The sequence below is a fragment of the Phaseolus vulgaris genome, chromosome 5 (genome assembly GCF_051622355.1).
Source record: "Phaseolus vulgaris cultivar YP4 chromosome 5, ASM5162235v1, whole genome shotgun sequence".
NCBI classification, from domain to species: domain Eukaryota; kingdom Viridiplantae; phylum Streptophyta; class Magnoliopsida; order Fabales; family Fabaceae; genus Phaseolus; species Phaseolus vulgaris.
In genome coordinates, this window is record NC_143502.1 from 35173898 (window position 1) to 35184507 (window position 10610).

The following is a 10610-nucleotide window of genomic DNA, read 5'->3' on the forward strand; positions in this document are numbered from 1 at the left end:
AGAAACCAATTTTTAGAGACCAAAATAATTCATTGCAATAGTAACTAAATTAAAGACCATTTTAGAAACTAAAAAAAATTAGTTTCTAAATTAGTTTTTATTATTGTTAAATAGTTTCTAAATTGGTATTTAATTAGCAACCAAGGTTTTAACTACCAATTATTTAGTTTCTAAATTTGGTCTCTAAAACCTTGGTTGCTTATTAGATACCAATTTAGAAACTATTTAATAGTAATATAAACTAAAAAAGAAATAGTTTATAAAATGGTTTCTAATTTAGTTACTATTGCAACTAATTATTTTGGTCTATATAAAAAATGGTTTCTATTTCATGATTCTCTTGTAGTGTAGATGTTTTTTTCTATCAAAACATCACCATTATTAGGCTACAAAATAAAAGTAATGATAAGTATCATAAAAAAAGACATTCAGCATAATAAAATATTTGAAGAAAAAAAAAAATAAGAGAGAAAGATTACAAAAAGGAAAAAAAAAAAAGTTTGAAGAAGAAATTAGAAAATAAACATTTTTGTAAATTTTTACATGGTTTTAGAATATTGTAGTACTTTTTTTAGGAGATTTTGTATGTGGGGAGACACGTGAATTCCCTTAAGTAACTCATTATTAAGAAATTTAAGCAAGTTTATAAACTCAACTAATTCACCTATACTCATATCCTCATCCTTACAAATCTCCTTCATCCTCACACATCTCTTTCATTCACACACATCTCTCTCATCCACACTCATATATTCTATCTACACTCTTCTACTTATCTCTTTCATTCACATTCATATTCATCTCCTTTATCAGAACTAATCTCCTTCATCCACTACAATTTTCTTTCTATATTTTATTTTGTTGAAGATAAAGGTATTTTATGAGATTTTTTTTTAATTATTATCATTAGCATTGACCAAATAGACACAATTTAAATTAATATTAAAAATATAATTTATTACCATTAGTTAAGTTGACCCTAAATTAAAACAAAAATTAAAATAAAAAAAAAACATTATCATTAGGTTAGTCGACCCTACTTAGAGTCGGTCTTCAAAATTCAATGCTAATGAATTAATGATAATGGTTTTAGAGTGACATTCATGTTTGACAAAAAATTCGATCCTATTGATTAATTAGTGCTAGTTTTTGGTTGTTAGTGTTAAGTTTTGGCCAACACTAAATATACATTTTCTTGTAGTGATATTTTGTTTATGTTACTTGCTTTCTTTTATATATGACTTTTATTTTTCATATATAAATAAACATTTTTATCTCCTATAATCTTCACTTATGAAATTGAATGAAATAAAACTGAAAGAATTTTTATCTTGAGAGTAGGATAATGTTTTCCCTGTAATTCTTATTTTAGAAAGTTTCTTCAATTGAAAAATCTTCCTTCCTCTTATCATTCAAACTCACCACTTTCCATATTATTTCATTCATTGTTTTCCCCTATCTTAGTCGAGAGCTTCAACAAATAACATTGAAGCTTGCTTTGGTTCAAAACAATCTTTGAGGTCATAGATTTAATTCATGTCCAAAAGAGGATTATACTAGCTAAAATACCATTAGATCAAAATACCATTAGATCAAAATACCATTAGATCATTAATATCAATATAAATTCACCCATAGGCTTTCCATATAATCAATAACACAATTGAATAATTGACTATTTGCAAAAGACTAATAGTAAGTTTGAATTCAGAGACCAACACTTGTTATAAATATCCGCTTAGTCTTGAAATTCGGCTTATCATAAGATAATGTATTTTTTTACCTACATCATCAAATATTAATGACTTTTACCTCTCGACTTGATGTTAGTAATCTTCATTGAATCGCATCGCACTGTTAGATATGTGGTCCATATTACTCAATGTATCAATAAAATATGAAATTTCATTGAATTTCCAAGCTTAATACTCACATTATTATTAATATTATTAATCTTTTTAACAACACTACAAATATTATTATTAATATTATTAAGTACTACTAACATTGTTAATTTTTTTAATATGAATAATAATAATATAGTGATCCTGCCGGTTGACTTAACGCAAGAGCGTTGCCTCGTCACAGTCTTCCTCACCAGTTTGTCACCACATGTCCTCCAAGTCCACACAGCAGATAGCCTCTCTGAGAACCTGAAAAACACACAGTGGCGCCTCTGCGGCCGGTGGCGCTCCGACGCTCAAGTCAGTGACAAGAACACCCAAAAAACTAAGAGAAAATATGCTCTGTAAGACCGTACTAAAGGCACACAACCCTAGCAGAATGAGCCGTATGAAAAACGTACCTCTGCAAATTCTGTTAAGGTTACCTTTATAGCTAGGTTTCTTCTCTCTCCAGGTCGTTATGCTTTTGGACGCGTGGCTCGCATCCAGCCCTGCACGTGTCGCCATCTGGGCTGGGATAGCAGGTAGCGCCCAGCCCATACGTGTCGTCATCTGAGCTAGGACAACTTGAGCGTCATTTCTCTATTGCTCTCAACCCTACACGTGTCATCATCTAGGTTGGAGTAACTGGTGACATCCAACCCTACACGTGTCGTCATCTGGATTGGGGCAACTTGAACGTTATTTATGTGTAATAACCAGCTGCACAGCTAAGTCCTCAACTCAAGGAGTAGCCCAGCACGCCATGCGCTATGAAACACCACCTGACGAGGCGAGTATCGGATGCAACAAAGTGCATCATCTCTGTGATATCGCTCGTCGCAAGTGGCACCCTCCTTATTGCTACGCCATGCATGTTCCAACTGGGGAAACCTTGCCACCAACGAATGTCCACTCTGGGAATCCTGTCGCTGATGAGCAAGGTGTTCCCCCCAACCCACTCAATCTTCATGCCCCATACTGATGCAACAATCGTCTTACTGAACTTACACGCTTGAAACTACCCTTCTGAGCCTTCAACAGCTTTAACAAAGTTTACTGGGAGATCCGGCGATGTGCTCCTTGTGGCGGCGTGTAACCCCCCGATCTCCTAGCATTCCTCGGCGATCTCTGATCATCTGATCTCCAAGCACTCTCATACGACGACTGTGACGTAACTCTGGCGACCGCCGGTTACCCACACTAGAGATCGGAGAACGCCAATTCAGCGATCGGCGACTATGCCCACTTCTGAACCATTCATCTTTTCTAGCCTACGTGTTCCACTGAGCGCGCCCCACCCGAGCGCGTGCCAGACACGCCATCACACCCGATGACCTGGTCGGTACATATAGTAATATTTATGTTATAATTATTGTAGTTATTATTATTATTATTATTATTATTTATAATATGATTATTATTATAATAAGACTGACAAAAAAAATCATAAGATGTCCTAATAGTTTCTTTGATGTTTCCGAAAAAATGAATGATAAAAAAAAATAATAATAAATAATAATAATTATAATGCTATTTATCGACAGATCTATGAATAATTAGCAACTATCTTTATAACTTCTTCTTGTAAATTTCTGGACAAATATAATACAAGAGATGTTTTACCATGGTTTCTCCGTTGAAATTTTCTATTTACTGATAAAATTTTGGTATTTTTTTGACAAATTTTATTTTCCAATAAAATTAATTTTTATTGTGATGAATTTAATTATTTTATTATCACACTTTGAAATAATGAACAGTGAAGCAAGAAACAAAATAAAAATAATAAAAATACTATTTCCCCAATGTTTCTGTCATCGTCTTTTAAACAAACAACTACGAGCTGATAAAAAGAACAAATAACTACGAAACTAGGATCTATCACATAAAAAAATATCACTCATAATCTTAATGTACAAGTTTTATTTTTTAATTTTTTTTATCGACAATAACAAATAAATAAATTAGAACCACTTCAGGGATGGTTCAACCCTTATACACACCATCAATTCCAACGACAAACCGCCAAAACAAAAAAAACAACACCTTGCCCTTACTTAACCTAGACAAAAAAACTTTAGGAAATTAACCTCATGCACTCCATTGGTTCCAAACACCAATCAAAAAAGGAGAAAGAAACTAACCTGGAATTTGTAGAGACCCAGGACCAAACCTTTACTTGTACCAACGCAAAAACTTCAGACGCATCAGTCACTCCTCTTTTGGAAATTATATTATTCCTATGACTCCAAATTTCACTAACCACCCTTACCCATATTGTGTTCCAAACAAAAAGACCCTTCTTAGAAGGTAGAATCAGCCTGAACTGATCGAAGTTAAACCTCGGCTCAATATGAGCTACGAATAGAACCCCAAGCCATCTGTAGCATAAACACCAAACTCGCCAAGCGAAACTATAACCGAAGAACAAATGGCTACAAGACTCTTCCTCCTTCCCGCACAAAACGCACCTCAAGCTTTCTAACTGCACCCCTCTTCTACTAAGATTTACCCTAGTAGGAAGCTTGTTTTCCAACACCCTCCAAACCATAAGCACTGCAGAAGGCACAGCCTTGCACCTCCATAGCTTACTAAAAACCGACGACGAATCCGCTTCATTATCCTTCCTAACAAGGTTCTATGCATAACTTACTGTAAAGGATTGGAGCCCCCATCCTTCCAAATCCATCTATCAGCCTCTCCTGGGGCAACCCCAACCCCAAGCAGAAGCTGACTCAACTGCTCTGCCATTGGATTCTCCCACTCAAAGAAAGACCTTCTCCAAGCTAGTTTCAAAACCCATCTTCCGTTAGACCAAGACCCACACTCCAACAGTTTTGCATCTTTGTTAGATCTAATAGAGAACAGTCTTGGATATACATTTTTCAACGCCTCGCCCTTCAACCAACTATCCTTCCAGAAATAAATATTTTTCCCATCACCTACTTTCCACTCAAAACTGTCTTCGAAACTTCTCCCCCAACCCTCCGACGACCAAACTTCCTTCAAATCTTTCCACCAAAGAGAGCAACTCCTATCTTTACCCTTCTCTCCCAGAAATCTCCACCCACCGTACTTAGAAAATAGAACTTCCTTCCAAAGACCGACCTCAACCGAACCCAACTTCCAAATCCATTTCTCCAGCAAAGCCAAGTTAAATAGCTTTGGATTTATGATTCCTAGCCCCCTGAACTCACGGGGCTTACAAGCCAATTTCCAGGAAGCCCAAGCAATCTTCCTTCCGTCTGCACCCCATCCCCAGAGAAAATCCCTTTGTAACTTAACCAACTTCCCTGCCACCCCAGAAGGCAATTTGAATAACGACATAAAGAATAACGGAATGGAAGAGAGCACAGACCTTATCAGAAAAATCCTTCCAGCCATCGACAAACTTCTTCCCTTCCACCTGCTTAATCTCGCCTGCACTTTCTCAATCACCACATTCCAAAAAGCACTGCGCTTATGACTCCCTCCAACTGGCATACCCAGGTATATTAAAGGAGATACCATCGTATCGCAGTTAAGAATCGCTGTGAAACGCTGAAGTGTGACCTGGTCCATCCCCGTCCCTCCAATCCTACTTTTTGCAAAATTTACCTTTAACCCATAAGAGAGCTCGAAACACTACAGGATCGCCTTGATATTGAAAACACTTTTGGTATTTGCTTCGTAGAAGAACAAGGTGTCGTCCGCATATTGTAACATATTTACCTTTATTTTATCCTTTCCAACCTCCAAACTGTCAATCAAATTATTTTCTTCTGCCACCCTTGTCACCCCAGCTAACCCTTCCACCACAATGAGAAAGAGAAAAGGAGCAAGCGGGTCGCCTTGACAAAGACCCTTTCTAGGAAAGAACTCCCTAGTTGGACTCCCGTTCACCAGGATAGACACTGATGCTGACTCCAAGCATCCCTTTATCCACCGAATCCAACGGTCGCAGAAACCCAACCTCCTTAACATATAGTATATAAAGTCCCATTTCACCGAATCATAAGCCTTCTCATAGTCGACTTTAAAAAAGATACCTCGCTTTCTCTTTCTCTTGTAATCCTCTAGAACCTCATTTGCAATGAGCACGCTATCCAATAATGTTAGATGACATCAATTAAATTAATATCAGAGGAATTAAAATGTTTTAATAATTTATAATTTTAGGATTTATATTATTATTTTTAATTTAAATGATCAATTTGATTTTATTATAATTTTAAGATTTATTTTATTAATTATTTATGAGTTTTTATTAAGAAGTGAAAAGTCTAACTCAACCTCATGAAACCTCACTCTCTAGTCGATATGGGATCTCCTCACATCAAAACTATCACCTTGTGCATGAAACTATATATCATGAGTGTTCCGATAAAGACCCAAACACTAGTTAGAATACTCTAAATAACTCTGATACATTATTAAGAAGCAAATTTTAAGCCGAACACAACCTTATAAAACTGACTTACAATGTGAGATTTGCACAAACTTAAAAATATGAAATGTCATAATCTCTAGTCAAAGTAGAATTTCTAACAGTTTTAGTAATATATCTTATTTTATCAATTTCAAGAATATATTTTATTAATTTACAATTTTAGTGATTAAATTGATATTGTATGGTTAATATTGGATTTGCGCATCGATTGAAAATCAATGCATGACTTAAACCTAAAGATAGTACATAAATTAAGTTTGTAATCGTATTATCTTTGAGAATGCGAATAGTAATCCTGCTGTATGATAAATTTTTTTGTTGATCTTATTGTGAGTTAATTAAGGAGTTTAGTGTTTATAAAGATTTGAACGGGCAGTTGATGTTGAATAAAAATAGTTTTTATTTTCAATTTTTTAAAATATTAAAAACATGTTTATTTGACTCTTTTGGTTCAAGTAATAAAAACGTTGAATATGTGTTTGGTATTTGTGGTAGCAAAACGTTAATTTTTGTAGGTAGAGAGGTCGGTATATATTGGCAGTTTTTTTTTTAAGTATTTTGAGATTATCTTATGTGTCCTTAAAGAATATAAGAGTTAAAATATTTTTTTACTCATTTTCTATAAATTTATTATTTACTGATTAAAAAAAATTGTTTGATATTTCACCATTGTAAAAACAATTTATAATTTTTTTTGTTCAAATAAAGCGGAAGGAAATTTTGAAAATTAAAACATGTTCATATCTTCATTAATACTAATTTATTTTACGCCATAAATATATATTCACTTATTTCCTATATTTTTTTACCAACATCTATATGTAATTATAAAATACCAAACTTAATAATATATACTAATGTCAAACGAAGATCTGTAAATAATATATTTACTTTGTTAAATATAATCAATTTTTTAAGCTAAGCATATTTGATAATTTGATAATTAAAATATTAAAAATAGATGCACAATAATAAAGAGATTATTTTATCAATAATAAAAAATATAAATAGAAGTACTACAATACTCCAACCATATAAAAAAAATTCAATCCAAACAAATATAAAAATATTAAAAATAAAAACTTATCCAAACAAAATAAACTAGCACCACATCCAACATGGTTACTATTAATAGAGGTTATGCACAACTTTGGGAGACCGTATAAGTGTAGCGTTTTGCGTAGTTTAGTTTTGAATTTTCACCGTCAACATTTAATTTTGACCCACCCGAAAGTGAATGATGTGTTTTTTTTTCTTATGTTTCCATTTTTCAACAAACTCAAATAGCATGCATGTGCTCTTAGTTCCTTTGTTTGTCCCGAACTGAACTATGACAATTTACACCTTCAAAAATTAGTAAGGCTCTTCTTTTAACCCCCGTAAAAGTAACACACATTCTTTATCATTTTCTTCTTTATCTCATCCCATGCTTTCTCTTTCCATTTCTCTTTCTCCCTTTTCTCATCAGTTTCTCTCATATAACTCATCTGATTCCAAATCTAATCATACCATGCAATAACTGAGGAGTCAGACTACATTTCTAACCGATCAGATTTTCAAACAGAGTAAATTTATTTTTATTCTAAAGATCTCTTATCCTCTAGGATTTTGTCATCAATCTTAGTGGGACTAGTTGAAAAAAGTGTTTCTCTCAACTTGATTAAGCTCAAACTAAAATTTGGTAATGTTTGGATAACTTGTTTTAGGTTCCTAAATTCTGGAGTGGCTCCTTGTTTAAGGTAGAATTTTCATTAGAATAAAGAATTTTAGGTAAGGGAAACTAACTTTAATTTTTAATAGTACCCTAGGCTAGAGGATCTGGATGTGGAGGGGACGTGGTTCGATTATTCAATTTATCTTGTAGGGATGTTGTTTGTTTATATACTGTTTAAACTTGTAGAAATATTAGATTTTGATAATTTAGTATTTAAGTGTTTTTTTTATGTTGTTAAATAGGACTTTTGAATGTTTTGCATTGCATTTTGAATTATATGATGAAAATGACATGAAATTGAATTTATGCATTTGGGATAATGTATGAACTGATATTTGTTTGTGTATTAAGTATTGATGCCTATGTGGTAAGAGAGATCTCTGAGCTTCACTAATGACCTAAGTCACATAGACTAAGATATCAGGTGGTGAGAAGCTGATGGGGGAGTTCATGCACATCGTGTCATATGAGATGGACGACTTGGGTTGTATTGAACTTACCCTGATCCTTTCTCTTGGATTCGTTGGTAATCTTTTGGATTAGAGTCTCTGGTAAGACTTACTTAATACGAGTCTTTCGGAAGGCATCGATTGTTATTCTGTTTGTTGAATATACTAGATGTGTAAATCCATGCGAGATCTATGTGATTGTTTTATGTTGGGATTTGAAGAAGATTGAATAATTGAGAAATTGATCAATGTAATTTGGTTTTCTCTTTTGATTTAATTGTGTATATTATAAAACTTTATTTTCACTAGCTTACCCTTGCTTTTCTTGTTGTTGTGAACTGCGATGAATGCACTATGTACATGAGCAGATGATCATACAAGTGTCTCTGGAGGACTTTAGATGTTCTTTTGAACCTTATATTGTTAATATTTGTATTTCTATAAGTCATAATAATATTGTAATAGAAATATTTTGAAAAACTTCAGGTCTCTATAGAAATCGGTAGAACTTGTATTGTAATAGTTATATGTATTTTCTAGGATGTTACACTTGTTGTAAAATAAAATATTATATTATTATCTTAAAATATATTTTAAATTGGAAATTAGTAATGAAATATAAATAAAAATAAATTCATCTTTATTTCCTTATATATGGAATTAACAAGAATGTTGGTTCTTAAATATATAATATTAATTGTATAGTTTTGTACTGGTCGAACGTGCTCGGATCCTCAGCCCAAGCACTCAAGTGTAGTAAGCTCGATTAGACAGATTATGTGAGAAATACCTAGCTCGGTCTGGGGCAGGTGTGAGCCCAATGACACGTTACAAGGACAACCCAATGTATGGTAGTCTATATGGAAAAGAAAATAAAGTAAAAACAAAAGAAGGAATAACTGAATTAGTTAAAGTGTGTGTATATATATATATATTTTAAATGCAAATAAAAACTGTTACGGATGATGTGACATTGTACCCGAAAATAAAAGGTAAACGTTAATAGAGTGTACTTACTATTGAAATTATATTTATTATATTCTTGTTGTTGAAATAATACTCTGGTTTATGGAAATCGTTGAAGGAATGTCTATAAAAGGGGTTTAAGATCTCGAGTAAAGGTAAGTTTTTTAGCTGAACCCTACACTGAATTTGAAGGAAGCGAGGCCCCCGCCTTGCAACAAATTATGGAGACCATGAGAGCTCTCCTGGAGGCAAACGAAGAATATCGACGCGAGGAAGAGCGAATTCGGGAAGAAGCCAGGGCCGAGCAAGAACGACTACAAGTAGAAGCCCGAGCTGACCAAGAGCGCCTTCGAGAGGAAATGCGGTTGAGTCAGGTCCGCCTTATGGCAGAGATTGAGGCCTCTCGAATGGCTATGGAGGAGCATGCATGAGCCAATGAGGAGTTGTGCAAGACAAACGAGGAGCTACGAAAGAGCTTACACCGATAGGGCCGACGTCCCACCCGGGAACGTTCCCAGACTTGTCATCAAGAGATGAACCTCTCAACAAATCTTGGAAGAGCCTATGCCGCCTTATTATATCACACCCAATATCGTTTTTTTTTCTGGGGTAGAGGACCCCGAGAATCATCTAAAGGTGTTCAGGGCTCAAGTGATCATCTCTAGGGGATCGAATGCAATCTGATGTAAGATGCTCATGGGTACCTTCACGGGAACAACTCTACAATGATTTAGTGGAATCCCAGATGGTCAGATCACCTCTTTCCCTCAGTTCTCTAGAATGTTTAAGAGCAGTTCTCAGCTAATAAGGTCAACCCTCCACGATTGTATGATCTTTTCAATGTCAAATAGAGGGAAGGAGAGTTGCTTAAAGAATACTTGAATAGATTATACACAATCTCAGTAAGACTTCAAACTCAGGATGAAGAGATGGTAGTCGTCGCTTTTGTACAAGGGATGACAACAAGCCCATTAAGCAATTCATTAATCATGAATCCGGTAGAGACGTTATCTGAGGTGCGTGAACAAGCTACCACCCATATCGAGGCTGAGGAGGTCGTGCTTAAGAAAAAAGGTAGCTCATGTATGAAACAACCCAGGTTCAAGGAGAACAACCAAGATCGTTCTGTCAGGAGCAGTGAAGTATCCATCGAGAAAAGAGCGGAC